The sequence below is a fragment of the Camelus ferus genome, chromosome 14, assembly GCF_009834535.1.
Source record: "Camelus ferus isolate YT-003-E chromosome 14, BCGSAC_Cfer_1.0, whole genome shotgun sequence".
NCBI classification, from domain to species: domain Eukaryota; kingdom Metazoa; phylum Chordata; class Mammalia; order Artiodactyla; family Camelidae; genus Camelus; species Camelus ferus.
This window is the reverse complement of record NC_045709.1, coordinates 10472330-10491448: the sequence shown is the minus strand read 5'-3', so window position 1 is coordinate 10491448 and position 19119 is coordinate 10472330. Positions and strand designations below refer to the sequence as shown.

At 43.0% G+C, this 19119-nt stretch overlaps 1 long non-coding RNA gene across 1 annotated transcript; it reads left to right on the top strand.

The window, feature by feature from the left end:
- The first annotated feature begins 11858 nt into the window (after positions 1-11858).
- On the top strand, positions 11859-14119 carry LOC106730531. The gene is made up of 3 exons (XR_001366993.2): positions 11859-12057; positions 13245-13305; positions 13633-14119. It is a non-coding gene; the product is annotated as an uncharacterized LOC106730531 (long non-coding RNA).
- The last annotated feature ends 5000 nt before the right edge of the window (positions 14120-19119 follow it).

The window sequence follows — 19119 nt, the reverse complement described above, 5'->3', positions numbered from 1 at the left end:
TTAGGTATTTCTACGCCAACCAGTGGAGGTCAGTGTTGAGTCACTGATCTCTCGTGTTAACTGGACGCAGAAGCTACCACAGTAGACAGGTCCTTGCTCATAAAAGAGAGACAGAGGAAGGACACTCAAAGATGAAAACTGTGGTGCCAGGACACAGTTCGAAGTGTAAACAGCTGTTCCATGGTGCCCAAGGATGATTGCTTGGAGTGGCTGGTAACTTTTGGAGCAAACTAATGCATGGGGTACTGCATAGTAAGAAGGTGGGTGGAGGGGTGCCTGGGTGTACATACAGCTTCTGCTACCGAGAGCTGGTCCTATCTTTTAAACTGACTGCTTCCCCAAAGTCCTCTCTGCTGAGAGGTTCTGGGATCCAAAGGGAGCATGCTGGTCTCTTCATTATCTAAATGAGTTTTAAGAACGAGTAGAGGCTGGAAGTTGCTTCCCAAGAGTAAACTTGCAGGCAATATGTTTCTCAGGGTCACTGTCCTTATTTCTATGACATTTGAAAAGCCTCCTCAAACGTTCTTGCCAAACAGGGAGTCAAGCCCACTGCTGGCCCGCTGGTGGCCACTCCCTGGGGGGGCCACCCTCATTACTCTCTAGATACTGCACACGGAGAAATTTAGAGTCCGAGGGAGGAGCCTGTGGTGTGCTAACCCCTCACTAACCACCAGCCTCCAGCAACAGAAAACTCCAAGAGGCCATTCATAGCTCTAGTGTCTCCTCACCTCACCTCTCTTCTCTCCTCCTTTGTGGCCCACAAGTTTTCTCTCCATAATTTGAGGCTTTGAGGGTGTAAAGAAGTGAGTGGAATATTTGTCCAAATTAAATACTTAAGCTGTTGAAGGTTCACTCAGCTGGAGTGGGAGATGGGCAGAAGGCTGAATGTGCAGGAAAGCCCCACTTTATATGGATTAAACGTCCTCGTGGGTAGTGGTTACATTTTCAGATGCTTATTTTCCATCATCAAAGGGTAGCTAAGGCGGGTGGATGGCAGCTCTCTGTGTCTGTTAATGCCTGGGGGTGTAGGTAGCAATTAGTAACTTAGAATCATGCTCTTTGTATTCCTCAGAGCGGATGATTCCTGTACAAGGCTCCGATAAGCAAAGGACAATTTTTGAAATAGAAAGGGAAGGACTGCTTTCTTGGTTTCTGAGTTTGGTATTCTTCTTTACATTTTGGTGTTTACTTTTGGGAGACTTTCAGTTTCTTTTTTACAGTCAGTCAAGGAGGGCTGAGCACTGACAATAGGTATTTGTCTTCTTATACAAGTACCATGTGCTTTAGTTACCAGAAACTGCCACTGCTCTTTTCATACCACAGCCTGGCATGCTCCCATGCCCTCACCCATGCTACCTTCTGTTGTCACACTTCTTTGCTTGTGTTCTCTACCACCGGCCAATCCCAAGATAGGCATCTTTCCCGAATGGTGAAATTCTGTTCATTCTTCAAACCTAACTCCAATGTCACCTTTTGCATAAGGACTTCAATGCCCCCTGCGTTGCAATCCTTTTTTGCCCCGACAAAATTAATCATTCCCTGCTCCATCCCTCCCCAGAGAATTGCATATATTTTGATAGTGTATACACACATCTATGTGGACTTCAAATAGTTAAACAGAAAAACTTCAGTAATGCAGGAGAGAGGTCATCAAAACCCCCTGTTGTTGCCATTGGGAGAATGAAGACAATGCAATACAGGCAGTAATCACAGAGTAAATGACTTCAAATAAATGGAGAAAAGAGGAGATAGCTTTTCTAGATAGCTTCTAAACAGATTTTTTTCAATTGCTGTCTCCAAATCAGAGGGGTCTATAATACCACTCCCCTCCACAGTAGTGCAGAGAGGAGAAGGCAGTTTGTAGAAGTCACTTTACAGAGTCCCTTTTAGAGAAGACCGAAGTCTCCTTAAGTTTCTGCATTTGCCCAGATCTGTGCAGTTTTTTTTTTTTTTGCGCTCTTTTTTTTTTTTTATTGAAGTATAGTTAGTTTACAATGTTGTGTCAATTTCTGGTGTACAGCATAATGCTTCAGTCATACATTTACGTACATGTATTCATTTTCATATTCTTTTTCATTATAGGTTACTACAAGATATTGAATATAGTTCTCTGTGCTACACAGAAGAAAGTTGTTTATCTATTTTATATATAGTAGTTAGTATCTGCAAATTTTGAACTCCTAATTTATCCCTTCCCAACCCTTTAGTCCCTGGTAACTGTTAAGTTTGTTCTCTACGTCTGTGAGTCTGTTTCTATTTTGTAAATAAGTTCATTTGCGGCTTTTTTTTTTTTCCTTCAGATTTCACATATGAGTGATACCATATGGTATTTTTCCTTCTCTTTCTGGCTTAGTTCACTTAGAATGATGATCTCCAGGTCCATCCATGTTGCTACAAATGGCATTATTTTATTCTCCTTTATGGCTGAGTAGAATTCCATTGTATACATATACCACAATTTCTTTATCCAGTCATCTGTCGATGGACATTTAGGCTGTTTCCATGTCTTGGCTGTTGTAAATAGTGCTCCTGTGAACACTGGGTGCAGGTGTCTTTTCGAGCTGTATTTTTCTCCGGGTGTATGCCCAGGAGTGGGATTGCTGGATCACATGGTAAGTTTATTTTTAGTGCGCAGTTTTATCTATGAATGGAAATAGCTGGTGCTACAGAAATGTAGTTGTTAAAGAATCTCAAGTTTAGAATCTAAACTATAATCAGAGCAGAAGAACTTTTTAAAAATTGCAGGCAGAATTCTCTGAAGTTAATAAAATCACTCTGATAGAAACTAACCTGAAATCTAGGTTAAGCTGGGACATGGACCAGAGAGGACTAGAGAACAGCATCAGGAAATAATACAAAATTGTAAAACCAAATGCAAGAATTCAGACAGGGACAAGGCTAAGGTGCTCTCCATGGCCATTTGTGCTGTAGACTTAGTGAGTGCATTAGTGAAGCGGGGCACTTAGTGAGTCTCTCTGTAATGTGGAGGCTGGAGTCTGCGTATGTGTGCACACATGCGCAGTTGAACAGTATTGTGACATCTTGACTTGTCTGCTGCCCTGCCCCCAACCAGACAAAGCTCATTGACTGTTTGTGGTTTACTGACTCAGGGAAAGGATGTGTTAACCAAAAGCAGAGAAAGGGGACCCTCTTCTGGCTTTTGAGTTTCCAAAACCAAAGCCCAGAAAAAAAGCAGAGAAAATTAAAAGCAGAGGTTCCAGCTTCCTCGGAGAAAGATAAAGCTTTCTCAGCTTGGGTGAAAGGGAAGAGTTGGAGGGGAAGTGAGGAGAGCTTACAAATGGGGGTGTATTTTTTCTGAAGGTGGCGTGAGGTGGGAGGGATGCCCACACAGGAGTGTGGGATCCAGGTGCAAAGGCTGACCCAGGGCCCTAGTATGCAGGAAGACTCCAGAGAAGCAACAGCGGCATGGCTCCAGTGCTTTGACAGATCCACGGAGTTCCTAGTCCTCTGATGTAGGGAATGACCAGTAAAACTGTCCTGCTTAGAAGTTCTGTCATGGCTTGGAGTAGAGATGGGACATCATCAGCCTCTGAGAGTTTTTCATGACTTTATGCAACCTGGCAGCAGCCAAATAATTTCTTATGGGCTGAAGAATGGCCCACACAAGGAGGCCCCAGGCCGGATGAGGCCTTGCACACATGATCAAGGGATTGTGGGCTGAGAACCAAACAGGATGGCCATCTCAGTGGCAGCCAGCATCATTAGGTGATGATGAAGAACCAGATGCCCACCGAGAGCCCTGGCACTGCAGGGATCCCCCTGGCCCACTCTGCCCTGCCCTGAACTTATGTGGAGTCAAGAATTGCCTAGGTTTCAATTTATGCCCAGTTTAGCCAAAAGGGGACTCAGTTTATAAAGTGAGTAACTAAGAATATAAAAAAATTTATTTGGGGAACCGTTGAGTTTGCAGTAAGGTTTGTGAATTTTGTTGTTTTGTACAATTGCTTAATTCTTCGTGTACTCATCTGTTGCACCGTGAACTCCTTAGTCATTCTATTTTCCTAAGCCCAAACAGTGTGACCCAGGAGAGAGGCTCAATAAATATTCATTAAATGAGTTCAAGAATGCTCCTAATGGTAGGGGACAGTGATTGAATCTTACAATTCTTTTGTGTCCCCCTCAGATCTGGCAGATTTGGAGGCACAGAATTAGGGCTCAATACTCACCAAGCAAATGAACTACTGCTACTGCTGCTGCTACTACTGATTAATAATAATAATAATGATAATAATAACAATAACAATAATATAAAATACATGACATCAGAGAGATGTTCAGTTTCCTCAGCATTTTCCAAAGGAAAGTGAATCTACATCTGTCTGAATTTTTCTCAGTTGTGTGTCTAAAGGTCTGAGCAGGACAAGCCCCTCAATGTTTTAATGTTTTCATATCTTTCCCTGCTCTGAGAGTAAACAATTGCTAATGAACTCAAGAGCTAAGAAAACACATAAATGCTTTTTTAGGTACTAAAAAAGAAGAAACAAACACCCACTCTTTTTCCATTTCCCATTCCTACATCAAAACTCTTTCTGATTCTTTATTAAAATGCAAAAACTTGCAAAGAAAAAAAGAATGCTTCCTTAAGTGTTGCTCAGTGATTAGGGCCTTAAAAGCGGGATACAAGGTCCCTGTGTCTGGAACCCTTGTTATATTAGCATATTTAAGGAAAGGGTTAGATTTCTCTCAATATTGACTTTGGTTGAGTTTCCTCCCTCATGTCTCACACCCACAGTGACTGAGCTTTCTGGGTTGGACTCTAGGTTGGGATTCTGACCACTGAGCCCATTTCTGGGAGGATGAATCCCAGCACCCTTTTGAATGCCAGCTGCTTCCCTTGGGCTGAATCCAGCTCTAGACCTACTCTCTGGACCCATATGCCTGCCTGCTTATCCCAGAACAACCGACTCCATCCAATATGCTCCATGCTCAGGTCTTACATCCTCTCCAACCTGATCATGTACCAAGTCTGTTCCAAACCCTGTAATGGATCCCCGTTTTCTATTGCAGAATTTTCCTTTTGCCGGTCATGTTTTGTTCCAAGTATTAGGATAGGCTAACTACTTTAACAACCCATTTAAGATGTGAAGTGACTTAACACAGAGTTCTACTTCTTGCTCATGACACAGCGTAATGCATGTCAGAAGCAGAGTAGGGGGTCTGCCCCACGTCGTCTCTCAGGGACCCACTTCCCTTCCATCCAGTGACCCTGCCCTGCTCTAGGGCTTCATAGACCTCATCAGTCAACTAGACGGACACCAGACGTTTTCACCAGGCCTGGTGTGGCCTGGTGTGGCGCTCCGCACTTCCATTCACAGTTCCCGACCAGAACCCAGTTACAGAACCAGGCCTACCTGGAAAGTACAATCTGATAGTCTGCTGAGAGAGAAGCAAGAACACATGTTGGTGAGCACCAATAAGCTGAGTCATAACTGTTCAACTTGCACTACTGAAGATCCATAGTTCTCAAAGCTTTCAGGCCAAAAGTGTCTATTACTCACAAGAGATTATACCACCCTAACTAGGTCAGGCCACATGATCTAGCCTAGCTGTTACTTGCAGTCACTTCTTTTCTAACTATAAGAACTGAGAAATGAGCGAGCAGAGGTCAATCATCATAATCATAACGAATTATTTTCATTTTCCAGTTTATGTACCTGATCTCAGTTCTGCAGTTTGCTTTAAAATAATTTCAGTGTGGGTTACCATTTTAGATTGCTGATAGAAACACTGAGATTGCTGAAAGAATATTCAAGTAACATTTGCCATTTATTAACGAATTCAATAGAACCCCCAATATGTGTAACACACATACAGTACTGAATATTTCAAAATGGAGAATGTTAATATTTTAACTATCATTTGAGTTGAGAAATACTAAACAAAAATAGGATAAATGCCATGTTCCTTCCCAATCTAGCTTCAACCCACTTCTTCAACATCATCTTCATCACCTCTTCCAAGGAATAGAACTGATAGCTGGAGCAGGCATAACAAAGGTGAGCGGCTACTCTTCTACCCACCTTTACTGTCAAGCTGTATTTGCTGACAGAGAGTAGGCAAGGTACTGGACAGCAGTGGATGGCTATTGGTGGCCTGGGCATGCTTCAGGGTAAATTTGCTTCTTTTAAGTCACTGTGGCCCCTAGTCCAGAAGGATCTGTTTGATTTAAGAAATGTTTAACCCACTGACCAGAGGCTGTTTTTCTCAGGTCAGCCTCCTACTCTAGGAAAGCACATATTGATTTCCTACAGGTGATATGAGTTAGTACATCCCCAACTTTTGGTTAGTAACTGTAATTCACTAAGCAAGCCAAGGACTTCACAGCTTGGGATCCTTTTATATGGTTTCTGAAGCCAGACCATGGATGACAGAGTACTTAATTCTTAGTTAGAGATGTCAGCCTAGCTTTCACCGAATAATTTTACTGTGTTTCATCACCATATACTAGAAGAAGACAAGTGTTGGCATTAAATTCACCCTGTTGAAAAATTATCTTCCATGGTTAGAGCCTGGGTGGAACTTCAGTTTAAACAGGCTCTACAACTTCCAAAGCCCAGGGAGGAATGTGAGCTTAGTTTCAAGAAAGCTTCCTTCACCCCTCCCTTTCTTCCTCTGGTTATCTGGATTGTTGAGGTGACGCATCGCCCAAGGGCGCCCGCTCCATCATTTACACTGCTTACATGCTAGCCAGGGGCAGGCTCACCAGGAAGCCAGGGAAGCTTGCAGTTCAGGGCCCTCCATACAAAGAGCATTTCCAAGATCCTGGGAGAAGGAAATGTGTTCACATGGTCCATATGTTTTAGTAAAATATGCAAAAGACAGATATTTCTGTTGCAATCAGTTAAGACTGCTGTCTATTTCCAATCTGCCTTCCTCTTCATCACCCTGTGTTGAGCGGTGTTGGGAGTGGCTGAGGACATTTTTGGTAGCAGCTAAAGGGAAGCTGCACTGGGGATGTAATTACTCGGGGTTTAATGAGGTATATACATGACACACAGACGCTTCTCTGTATAGTTATTGAGCTAATACATTTTTGTGTGTAGCGATATCTCCCAGAAACAGAAGTTTGGGCATATCTCAGAGATATTGTGGGTTTGGTTCTAGACCACCACAATAAAGCAAATGATACAATAAAGTGAGTCACACAATTTTGGGGGGGTTCCCAGTGCATATATAAGTTATATTTACACTATAGTCTTTCCAGTGTGCAATAGCATTATATCTAAAAAAAAAAAAAAAGATCAGTTTACATAGCCTAATTAAAAATAGTTTATTGCTAGAAAATGCTACCATCTGAGCCTTTGGTGAGTCGGAGTAGTAACATCAAAAGTCGCTTATCACAGATCATGATAACAAGCATAATAATAATGAAAAAGTTTGAAATATTGCTAGAATTACCAAAATGGAATAACAGAGACACAAAGTGAGCAAACGCTGTGAGAAAAATGGCATGGATAGATTTGCTCAATGCAGGGTTGCCACAAACCCTCAATTTTTAAAACACACTGTATCTGCGAAGTGCAATAAAGAATAAAGTGAATTCAGTAAAATGAGGTCTGATGGGCTGATTCTTGGATTACTTGATAATTCAATGAAAGAGGAAGAGTAAATCATTGGTATGATTTGTTGAACACATTGAAACGGTTTTAATTTCCTGCCAATTTGACATAAAATATTGACTTCAGTGAAGAAAACAGGAAACTTATATTCACCACTACAAGGCGATATATGATGCTCTGGCTGATGAGTGTTATCAATTTACAGAATATCTAGGATTAGTCACTGTGCAAGAAAACTCAAAATAACCTCAAATCCTAGAGTTCATATATGAAAGAAACTTGACAGAGGCTTCCCCACATTTGACAACAATTCTTAAAAAAAAAGAGTAAAACATTGCCAATAAGAAATTGTAAAGCTGAAAGTTTTCAGCTAGAAAGCAAAGACTGAAATTGAACTATCTTTCCATTCTCGCTCTAGAAAATGCTATTACAATACTGTCGTCAGAGGAAAAGTGGGTCAAAGAGCAGTCAAGAAAACGTGGAAAACATACAAAGGTGTCAGGCTGTTAACAAATAAAAATATGTTTCTAGACTTTGTGATGTTTCTGGTATTTGTCAGATCTTTAAAATTGTCATTTGTTGTAGTTTCTTTTTTCATACTAAATAAATATTTTCACACAAGCTGGTATTTATAATTTTGTAATTTTTTTTCTTTAAGAGAGCTCCATAACTGTGTAAATTTTAGGCTCCACAAAATTTGAACCCGCCTCTGCAACTGGCCCACAGGGAGATGAGGGGGAGACGCAGGTGTTCCTGGAGTGGCCAAGAGCAAGTACACACACTCACTGCACACGCACGTGTTCCCTGCTCAACCCTGTCCCCCGGCTACTCCTCAGGTGGCCCTGCTGTTGCTCCTTCTGGAGATGCAAGTCTCATGGCCCACATTTCCTGAACCCCATGTGGTCACCTCCTGTGGGGGCCTGGAGTGGGGTAGGAAGCCCTGGGCAAGTGCTGGGGATGTGAGTGGGAGAGAGTGTCGGTGTCCCAGGGCCCTGCCTGGCTCTGCAAACAGCTCAGGGAGGAGCGTGGCCAAGCCCAGGGGGTGCATCTATGCAACAGTAATTCTCCTGAATCCTGATGGGACGCATATGCTGATTTAATAAAGAGTGTGATTCATGGAACCACAGGTTGGGTACATTTACGGTGACTTTCATCACTGAAGCTCCAGAATCAGAGCTCTCTTGACTCCTCTGTTGTGTCCTTACACCCTTCCGGTCTCCCACTCCTCTTCCACTCAGGGCCACTGTGCAGAGTCACCAATTCAGATGGAGGAAGGGGTAATGGTGCCATCTCCTCCCCGACTCTACGGCTTTTCCTTGAGAATAGCCCAAGTACGTTTATCCAGTTTGGCTAATAATACACTAAACACATATATGTATCTTTTTTTTTAACTTGAGGAGGTGACTTTTTTTTTCAAATGAAGACAGACAGTTAGTCCTGGTTGTTCCTTCCAGAATGCAGTGGGACCAGCTTCCATGGCTAATCTGTAGCGGAAGCCCCTCTGCTGTTACTGCCTCATCTGTAAAATGGGGCTAATGATAACATCCGCATCTTTGGCTCAACAGCTTGGGGGCAGAGTCCTCTTCCTCCCCGAGTAGGTCTTGCGTCCCCACAACCACCACACCAGCCTAATCACCACAGCCTGGCCATTCACACTCCCCGCCACTCCAAATTTTCCCGAAACATGTTTCCTCCTCACTAGTGTCTGAGAAACCAAGAACTTCTCCAAGCTGTCTCTGAGTAAGTCTGACGGTCAGACTTCATGGCAAATATCTTAAAGACAACAAGAAAAAGCAGCAGGGGTCTCCTTAAATGGGGAGCGTTATTTTGGTTCACATGAGATCCTCGTGTGCCTAAGAGGGAATCTCAAAGTTGTGTCATGAAAAGAATCAGAAAAGGATCTGAAAGAAGAAAAACAAACTTCTCTCCCACACAACTCCTACTCTTCCCCTTCAGATCTTCTCTCTCTCTCTCTTTTTTTTTTTTTTCTTCAACAAAACAAAGAAAAAGACATTAATGGCAAAGGACACACAAATGGTGACTAGATAACTCTGGGAAACAGAGACTTGCAGAATTACCTGCTATTTCCTTCTGAGATGTTTCAATTTACCTCATCAGCACCTGAAGTAACATTATGAAGCATTTTATATGGGGGACATATTTTGAAATATTAGAAATGGCCAGTAACGTATCTCACCAGGTTTAAGTTTTCTTAGCTGCAATGTGAACAGATAAAACAAAAGGATCTCCAAGGTCGTTTTGGGGGGCCAACTTTCTATGATTTCATACTAATGATGTTGACAATATTTTGGCATTTAGGTAACATTTCTTTGGTTTTATATTTTTTAAGTGCCTTGAGATCAAGTCAACAGGCATCCATGAAGGAGCAACAGGGCATATAACTCAGAAAAATACTTTCCTATAGGAAACAACTGTGTTCTTGAAAATGTGGAGGAAAAGCGTATTTTTTAAACGGACCAACAACCATTTTATATATGTACCCTGGAGTCTTTGGCCTTCAAGACTCCCACGATGGAGGTTTCAGCAGAGCTTGTTCATCTAGTAAGTCATGTTCCGTTTTCGTAAAGGAGGTGCATTAATCCTGGGTGCTTACACCGCACCGAAGCTCATTCTCCAGAAGATCGCACCGAGGCTCAGAGAAGCTAACTGGGGCTGCTGAGAAGTAAGGGCAGCGGCAGGACCGAGGCAAGAACTCTGCACACTCCAGGCCCACACTCTGACCCGTGAGCCGCAGGCGTCCTGCCCTCGTTAATTCTTCCCGAGAATTAACGCGTTAACGCGCCCCCGTGATGGGCGACCAGCGAACGCGGAGCTCTGAGGCACCACGCCCCCTCCAGGCAACACTTCCCGAAAAGCAGACAGCCTTCTGGATGCTGCCGTCATATGGCGACGAGGCTCTGTCTGTTTGGCAATACAACGGCACTCCAGATGTATGTTTCCCCAAATTAAAACCATTTATTTACAGACATACAAAGGGAAAATAAACCTCCCTCTGCTGTAGACTTCTTAGTAGCTGCTCTCTCCTTTGCTAGAACCCAGGCTCCCCCTCTCTGTTTATGGCTGGAAATCAGGCCGGGTTGGCAGAGTGGCGGCATCCACAAACCCCCAGGGGTGTGAAGTGGGGGGTGTCCCCCAGGAAGGGAGACGTCTGCTTCCTCATGTTGCTCCCTGTGCTTGGTCCCTCGGTGAGAACCCTGACATCCTCCTTCCTCACAGCTCTTGCACGAGGAGCAAGAACAAGTCTCCAGTCTGATTAAAAGTCAGAGGCCCAGGTTTCTTATAATCCTCGCATGAGGTACTTCCCCATGTATCGTCTCCACGTCTGAGAATCCCAGGCTAGGGCCCTTCACATTATTTTCCTCTCAGGAAATATTTCTTCCCTTATAATATTTTCACTTCTTGACCCCTTGAAAAATGATACAGTTCCGCTCTGCGCTTCGCTCGAGGAAACAGAGAACAGAGCAGTCCTGCGTTGGAAGGGATGTGTTAGCGCTGAAGAGGGGAAAGCAGCTTGATGGTGAAGCCTAAAAATTTAGAGTGTACTTGACAATGAGATTCTTTCTGTTAAATGCCAGGAATTGCTTTTCTTGCCTTCACCCTTTTCTTCACCGTGTTGGTATTATTTTTCAGTGTTCTCACACACACAAAGGGCCTTGGGCTGGGGTATGTATGGGAGATGCCCGGGGCCAGCCTGGAATTGGCCGAGGAGGGAAGTCTAGTCATGTGCCCTGAGAGATGGGGAAATAGGTTTGCTAAGCACCCGCTCTGGCTCTGCCTCGGGAAGACTGTTGCAGCAAGGCTAGGCCGCTGGATAAATGAATATTTACTGCCGGTGACCCTGTGTGCACTGGGCCGGAGGCGGGAAGTACAGGGTGAAGTGAAACTCAGAGCTGAGAGGCAGAGCTGGGGATCAGTTCCTCTAAGGGATGTGACCCAGCACAGTGGGGAGTCCCTGCTGGTCCTGTGAACAGAGAAGGCAGAGACTGGGGGTGAGGTGGGGGGACTGGGGCGTGGGGAGGACACAGGCCTGTCTTCTGGACTTAGGGAAGGTTTCACAGCATAGGTTACTTTGAGTCTGTGAAGGGTGAGTGTGGCTTTGGGAGGGCGAGAAAGGGACAGTGGGTATGAGAGAGGAAGCCCCTGAGCCTAGCCAGGGGTGGCAGGTGATCCAACGTCAGTGCCGGGGGTGGAGGGAGGCTGCAGAGCCAGCTGGGGGAGACAGGGGGTGGAACTGGTCTGTTGAGAACAGGGGGAGGGGAATCACCCAGGGAGTAGGTCACTGCTGGAGGCTGGGGGCAGGGGAGTGACATGATTGGGTCCACGTTATAGGCAGCTGGTGACTGTTGTGGAGGATGAAGGGAGGCCAGAGGAGAAACAGCAGGAGGGAGGGCGTCCAGTGAGAAACTTCAACACTCTGGGCAGGAGACAAAGAGTCGGAGCAAATGGGGAGAAGGAGGTGGGTCAAGACTTCTCCAGGGTTCTGGGTGCCTATTGAGTGTGGCGGGCGAAGGCTCGGCCCTTTGATTCCCTGTGTTTGCCTCGCTCAGTACCCACTGATGTCCATTTTACTCGCGCTTCGAATGCTAATTTTAACGTTGGTAATTACAACAGATAGTCTTACTCATTTAACAGTGGGAAGTCTCTCCAGAGTAGAGAAGTGAAGGCAATGCTGCTAGTAGTAACATTTAAAATTTTTGCTCTAAATCCCTTCTGGGCCTTTTTAAGTGGACATACTCATAGCCAGAATAATTTTAATAGCATTAACTAAGTAAATGCTAGGCATTGTTTTAAGGACTTCACATGTATTATAACTTACTGAGCTTTCACAATAACCCAAAAAGATAGGTACTGTCAGAAAAATTATCCAAAATTTAGGATAAAGGCAAGAAGGTGGACAGCAGGTCCTTTCAGTGTTAAGAGGGCAAAGGCTACCCAAGGATTTTCTCAAGGAATGTCCTTGGTTTGCCTCATTGCTTAATCTTGATGAAAGTTCCCAGACTTAGAGAAGTCACTTGTTAATTTAAAGACTTTGATCCAGGAGATTTACAAATAATTTCTCATGAGTGAAACACATAATCCCAATAATTTATGTTAGATATTAACCAGGTTATATCTAATCCAACAATCCTACCCTAATAGTTCTTTGTTAAATTGCCTATAAATATCCTAGCTTCTCAGATGCTCTTTGAATTGATCATAACATCTTATTAGTTATGTCTTTAACTAATGAGTTAAAAATACATGATTTAAAAATTATTTAAAATTACATTTTAAAAATTATTACCCTGATTTTATAGAAGGATAAACTGAGGCACAGAGAAGTCATGGGACTTGGCTTAAGATCAAAGAGATCCTTTGTATCTCTCAGGGGTAGAGCCTGGATTCAAACTAGGTAGTCTGGTTCTAGAAAAGTCTCTATATTCACTCCTACCGAGGGTTATGTATTTAATTTAACAAATATATACTGAATTGTTATTTTGTAGCAGATTCTGTATTAATCTTTTCATTGTAAATTGTTTTCATGTTTTATAGTACAAGCTTAAAAATAAGCCCTTGTCCATATGTCCAGGCTCTAAAAAACCAGGCTAACAGTGTTCTGGGCATTCATATAACTTGCTGTGTCCTTTCTGTTGGAGTCTACAGCTGTCCGTGCATCTGGGGAAGCAACTGTACTTCCCTCAAGCAGAGGGAGGAATCAGAAGAGGTAAAATCACACTCTTTGATGATGGGGTTAGGGCCAATGTAAATTGCAGAAAATGGTTTTCTTCCAGAACCTTGGGCCATGTAATTCATATTTGTAAAGCGGGACATGCAGAATGATGTTATATGAAGGCTCCCCTCTGCCAAATCTTCATCATCCATGCTTTGCTTCAAAATCATGCCACAGTTAGCTTCAGTTTCCAAACCCAATTCTAATCTTAATGTTGGTCCTTTATGCTAGAACCTTTCCAAGCAATTAGAATGGGTGATTTCCTTCTATTTCAGCTGTCAGTATGTTTCTGTTATTGTTTTGCTATGTCTCTTTCTTTAGGTGATAAAATCACAGCATAAAGCAACTGGGATAGCTTTGGCCACACCTGTACCACCAGCTGTTTGCTGAGAACATTCAGCAAGTGATAAACGTTGGTGATAAATGTTCTGCTCTTGGAGAAAACAGGTTCTTCCCACTACACTTGGAAGTGTTTACCTCCATTTTGTGGATGACCAGTTGAACTCCAAAGCCAGGAAATTCACCTGCATCCCAGAGAGGAAGGAAGTGATGCTCCAGGCATGTTCTCCACCCAGCCTGTCCAACAGTGACGGTGATGCCTAATTTGCCATTTAGCTCTGCAGGCTCTTAATCTCCCAGTCACTGGCCAAGTCGCCTTGGATAATCTTTCTATAGTTGGCCATGGCGCTGTAACAACTACTCAGTGCTCCAAATGCCACAATCCAGCTTCCAATTTCCAGTGGGTTATGTTGACTCCAGCATCTACTAACATATTTGGCTTCTAACACAGCAAAACTCTGGGAGGAAACTTTTCTATCCACCTCCCCACCCACTAGAAAATTAATAAAATTTAAAGAAATGATAACATAATACTATATTGTTATTAATTGTTGCATCTTCTGATTCAAGTTAAAATGCTTCAAGATGTTAAAGGACTGGAATACTAGTGAGTGCCTGGGCTCATTCCTGATTCCTGGTGCATCCATCTCTGTGTCTCACTTGTTCCAACTCAAGGTGCCTGCTGAATTTGGGTTCCCTCCAAATAATGCCGTATCATGGCTATGTGAATTACTCTTCAGCTTGAATCAGTAAGGAGGAATGTTGACATTGGACACCTGGCAGAGGTGGCAGACTTTGGCTGCAGTGAACCGGTGTCTCAGTGACAACAGTCATGGTACTTATGCAGTGCGTGACGTTAACTGAGGAATCATTCCTTCTCCTCCCATAACGAGTCTAAGTAGAAGCACAATCATGTTAAATCTGGAGAACAAAGTGTCCTCCACTAGGGAAGTGCTCACTTGTACGTCTGGATTCTGCCAGTTTCATGCTGGTGACTGACAGCTCTAGGGAGGAACAGTTCACCCAGAGCTGAGGACAGGTAGGAATATGAATCACTTATTTTTATTAAGCACTTAACTGTTTACACAGACCCAGGGACGGGGTTACATGGCAGGGATCCAGGGGAGGAGGCTGAATGGCTAGACTGATTCCCTACTGCAGATCAGAGAAAGGAGGCCCGGACAATTCAAATGGCTTGTCTGGGGTCACTGCTAGGGAGATGTGGCAAATCGGGGCTGGGGTTCGGGATCTCAAATGCAATGATGATCTAATTTATCTGTGAGGGTCTCCAAGACAGGTTGCCATTTGTGCCCTTAGGGAAATGTACCTGAACACTTCTCCAGAGCATACAGGGCTCCACAGAAGGAAATGCCCATTACTTAGTTGGAGCACACACGTCTTTCTGAAAGAAAATATGCTCAGAAATGCCCAGTGCTCCTCCTTCTTTGAGATGGAAACAAGGGAGATGTGTGAAAGTGTGAAGTGGGCTCCCCAGGAGAATAAATAACCAGCTACATTAAGGCAGACATGCAAGTGGAATTCCAGTATGTCTGACTTACATGTGAGATGCCTGGCTGCATTTTCCCATTACTCGTTATAGACCTCTGAGGAGCTGTGAAAAGCACCTGGTCTCTAGGGTCTGATATTCTGAAGTCAGCAGTTAGGAAAAATTCTTCTTTAATAAATCTTGAAATGAACTCATGATTGGACCAGAAATATATCTTCACTCAACATGAGCACATCAAGAAGCCAAAAAACAGAGACGCTTCCAAAGCACTTCAAGTGGGTGTTTGATTAACGTCTCCTGGCCCACGGCAGCTCCAGAGCATGTTTGAAACTTCTCTGAGTCCAAGTTGAACAGAAACCCATGGGCAGATGGGAATGGAGCTCACAGACTCTTTGTGAAGGAGGTGAACATCCAGGTATGCTAGGAGCTCATGGGAGCACCTCTGTGAGGAGAGACGGAGTGGTAAGGAAGGTTTAAGATGATATTTGAGTGGTTTTTTTATTAAATTATAGATAATGTACTTTTATTCTAAAAGGCAATCCCTATGTATATAAATTCAACCACAGTTTGTATGTATATAGAGAAGGATTTAACCAAATGTTAAAGAGCAGTAATAACTTACAGAGCCTTAAAGTGTGTAATGGACACTTAGCCTCAAATTTCAAAAATTTCTGACCCCTAATAAAATCTTTACATTAAAGCCATTTCTCATCCTCAAAATATGTGTACATAAGACAATTTGGTAGAAATTTTTTTATTTATTCTGTTTTATCTAAGGTAAATCGTATGTTAAAATTATCACAATTCCCTAGTTAACTGAGCTGAGACTAAATGGTGAATAGGAGTTTTTCAGGCAAGGCTACGTATGGCCCAGATCATGGTGGTGGTTGTGTGCCATGCTTAGGTTTATAATTCATCCTACAGGTGATAAGAAGCTATAAAAAGTGCTCTACATAGAATAGTGTCACAATCAAGTGTGTGTCTAGGAAGATGGATGAGGCGGTGATGTGAGGAGCAAGGGATCCAGGGAAGGAGGCAGGAAGACCATTAACAGATGCTCTAGAGCAATGATTTTCACAGTGACTTGAGGTCCTGAGGGTCCCCAAGACCTTTGTGGAAGTCTGTGAGGTCAAAGCTACTCTCATAGTAATATTAAGATGGTATTTGCCTTGTCCCTTTTGTTCTGTCACTGCTATGCAGTGGAGTTTTCCAGAAGCTAAATGATGTGTGATGACAATTTCTAGAGTGACTGGTAACAAATGCTTTTTCATTCTTGTGTTTTAAACATTTTCTTCTTATTTCTAATTAATTTCTAAAGTGGTATATAGACAATATAGAAAATATTGTTTGGTATGACCCACATGAACAAAAGCTCTTTGGGATCCTTGAAGTTTGAGGACCACTGTTTTGTAGCTATTTATTGATTTGATTTGGAAAATTAGCCAAGGAATTTGAATTAAGAAAAACAGGAAGAATCACTCTTATTATAATGGACGAGAAAACTAAGGCAGAAAAATCAGAGAATGATTGATTGACAAACCCAAAGACAGAAAGAAGGATGGTCTGGGAACTCATTTGAAGAAAACCAGTTTTGGGTGCTCTTTTAGTCAGGGTTCTCCATAGAAACAGAACCAACAGAATGAGGGGTGGAGGAGAGAGAGAGAAAAAGAGAGAGAGTGAGAGAGAGAGGGAGAATTCTTCCTTACTCATCCTTTTGGCTCTACTCGAGCCTTCCATGGATTGGACAAAGCCCACCACATTGGGGAGAGCAATCTACTTTACTCAGTCACTGATTCAAATGTTAATCTCATCCAGAAACACCATCACAGACGCACACAGAATAATGTTTAACCAAATACTGGACACCCTATGGCCCAGTCAAATTGACACATAAAATTAATCACCATAGGTGCTAACTTGGGGTGGAAGAAATGAAGATCCTTCAGTAAGAAAATGAAATAGCCAGAGAGGAGAGGAGACCAGGGCACTGCGTTTACTGACTCCCTTGCTAGTCTCTGCTCAACCACAGACTCTCACGGCTCCTTCTGCAGGCCCACAGATTCCATTTCCATGAGATCAGCTAAATGCCTTCTCATCCTCCCCTTGCCTTGCGGTTTATCTCATTTCTGCAGGAATCCTTTTGGGCAAGGACCGATGCTAATTCTACCTTCTGCACTGAGTTTAATTCTCAGCAATCATGAAGAATCAAGATGGTGTTCTCCCTCGACCCCGAATCCATATAAGACTTATGACTGCATCCTTACAGAGGCAAAGAACACATATATTTCTCCAGAAGAGTAGTAAATGTTAAAGCTTGTTTTATGAGGGAATCCTTAGCTGTAATCCAATCCCTACATGATAATGTGTTGCAAATTACTAGTAAATGTTCTTTTCAGTAATCTGCAAACGAATGCTTGCTCTCAATAAGTCAGTCATTAGTAAAAGAGATAATGACCTTTCACATTTGGGAATGCTGTTAAATCCAGGTTTTAAATCAAAAGGCCCCTGTTGAAACACATTTGGTGGGCTCAGCTCACTAATCCATACAATGTAGTAATCTGTCGGTGGAGACAACTGCACTGGAGGAAGTTGCAGACAGAGTGGTTCTTTACTCCCAGGACACACAACTAGGTCACCCTCTCCTGGGTGGCCCAGAGCAGCTTTGGGTCCCCACCATGGCTGCATGCCTAAATCTACCCTCTTGAAGACTCTGACCTTCTAGCCCCTCTGTTAGCTGTCCTTCAAAATTTACTTGGGCTTTTGCAGGGAGGGGCTTGCTACCATCAATAACAAACTAACAGTTGATATACAAGTGGCACAATGTAGCAGTCTTCAACTTGTGTTCCACAGAACACACTAGTTCTGGAAAGTATTTCATGGTAACATAACTTTAAATAAACCCTCTTCGGAGAGTCAGAATAACATTAGCATTTTTAAAACTCTGAGAAGGCTTTCAGCAAAGATAGCAGTTAAGCTTAAACTAATTTGATCGGGTGGCAGATACTGTGGGTTGGCTCACTCACCTCCTGTTCCAGCCATTCCACCCCCCACCCCTTATAGTGTGTGTGCTTCCATTTTCTAAAAATTACATTTCCCAGGACAGCCTTAGAGGTCAGGCACATGACCTAGATGCAACCAATCAGATTTACACCCAGGGATACCTGGTACAGGAAGTCAGTACGCTAGGGGAAAATTGCTTCTCTTGACACGCGTGGTGCCGGAAGTGTGTGCTATTCCTGAAGTGACGTGCCTGGTGTCCATTCTCAAGCAGTGGTGTTTCTACTAGAAAAGCAGTGAGGTAGGGCAGAGTTCTCTGCCTGTTGGTGGCCCTGGCTGCATTGTTTCCAGCTGAGTAACATACAAGTCTGGCCTCCCAAAGTATAATAATAAAAACAATAATGATAATGATGATGATGATGATGATGATGATGATGATGATAATAATAATAATAATAATAATAATAATAATAATAATTCTCTTATTCCTTAAGCTAGCTAGAGTGAATGCAGGTTGCCATTAAACCCTGAGTGCTACAACCAGAGAAACTACTGAATACCTAAGGCTATCCCATTAAAACTAGTGGTTCAAGGAAGACAAGTTTGGAAATGCTATTCTTCATAAAGAGGACTTGATGAGATTCTAGACCCTAATCCAAGGGAATATAAACTCTAAGCGTGGGAATTCCAGGTACTGTGCCAGGCAATGTCTCACGAGGATGGGGACCGGTGGCTGTATACATGCCATGTCATTTGCCATCTCTGGGTCAGAAGGTCTAGAGGTACTTCCTAAATTTACACTTTCATGAACATATTGGCTGGACTAAGCATATGTTCTTTATCTCACATCCTGCTAGGCCCTCATGTGGAAATACAAATCAGTCAATGGCTTGATTTCCCCTGGGGACTAACAAGAGGCTGGAGATTTATGTAGGAAATCATTAGGAAATGTAAAATGATATAAA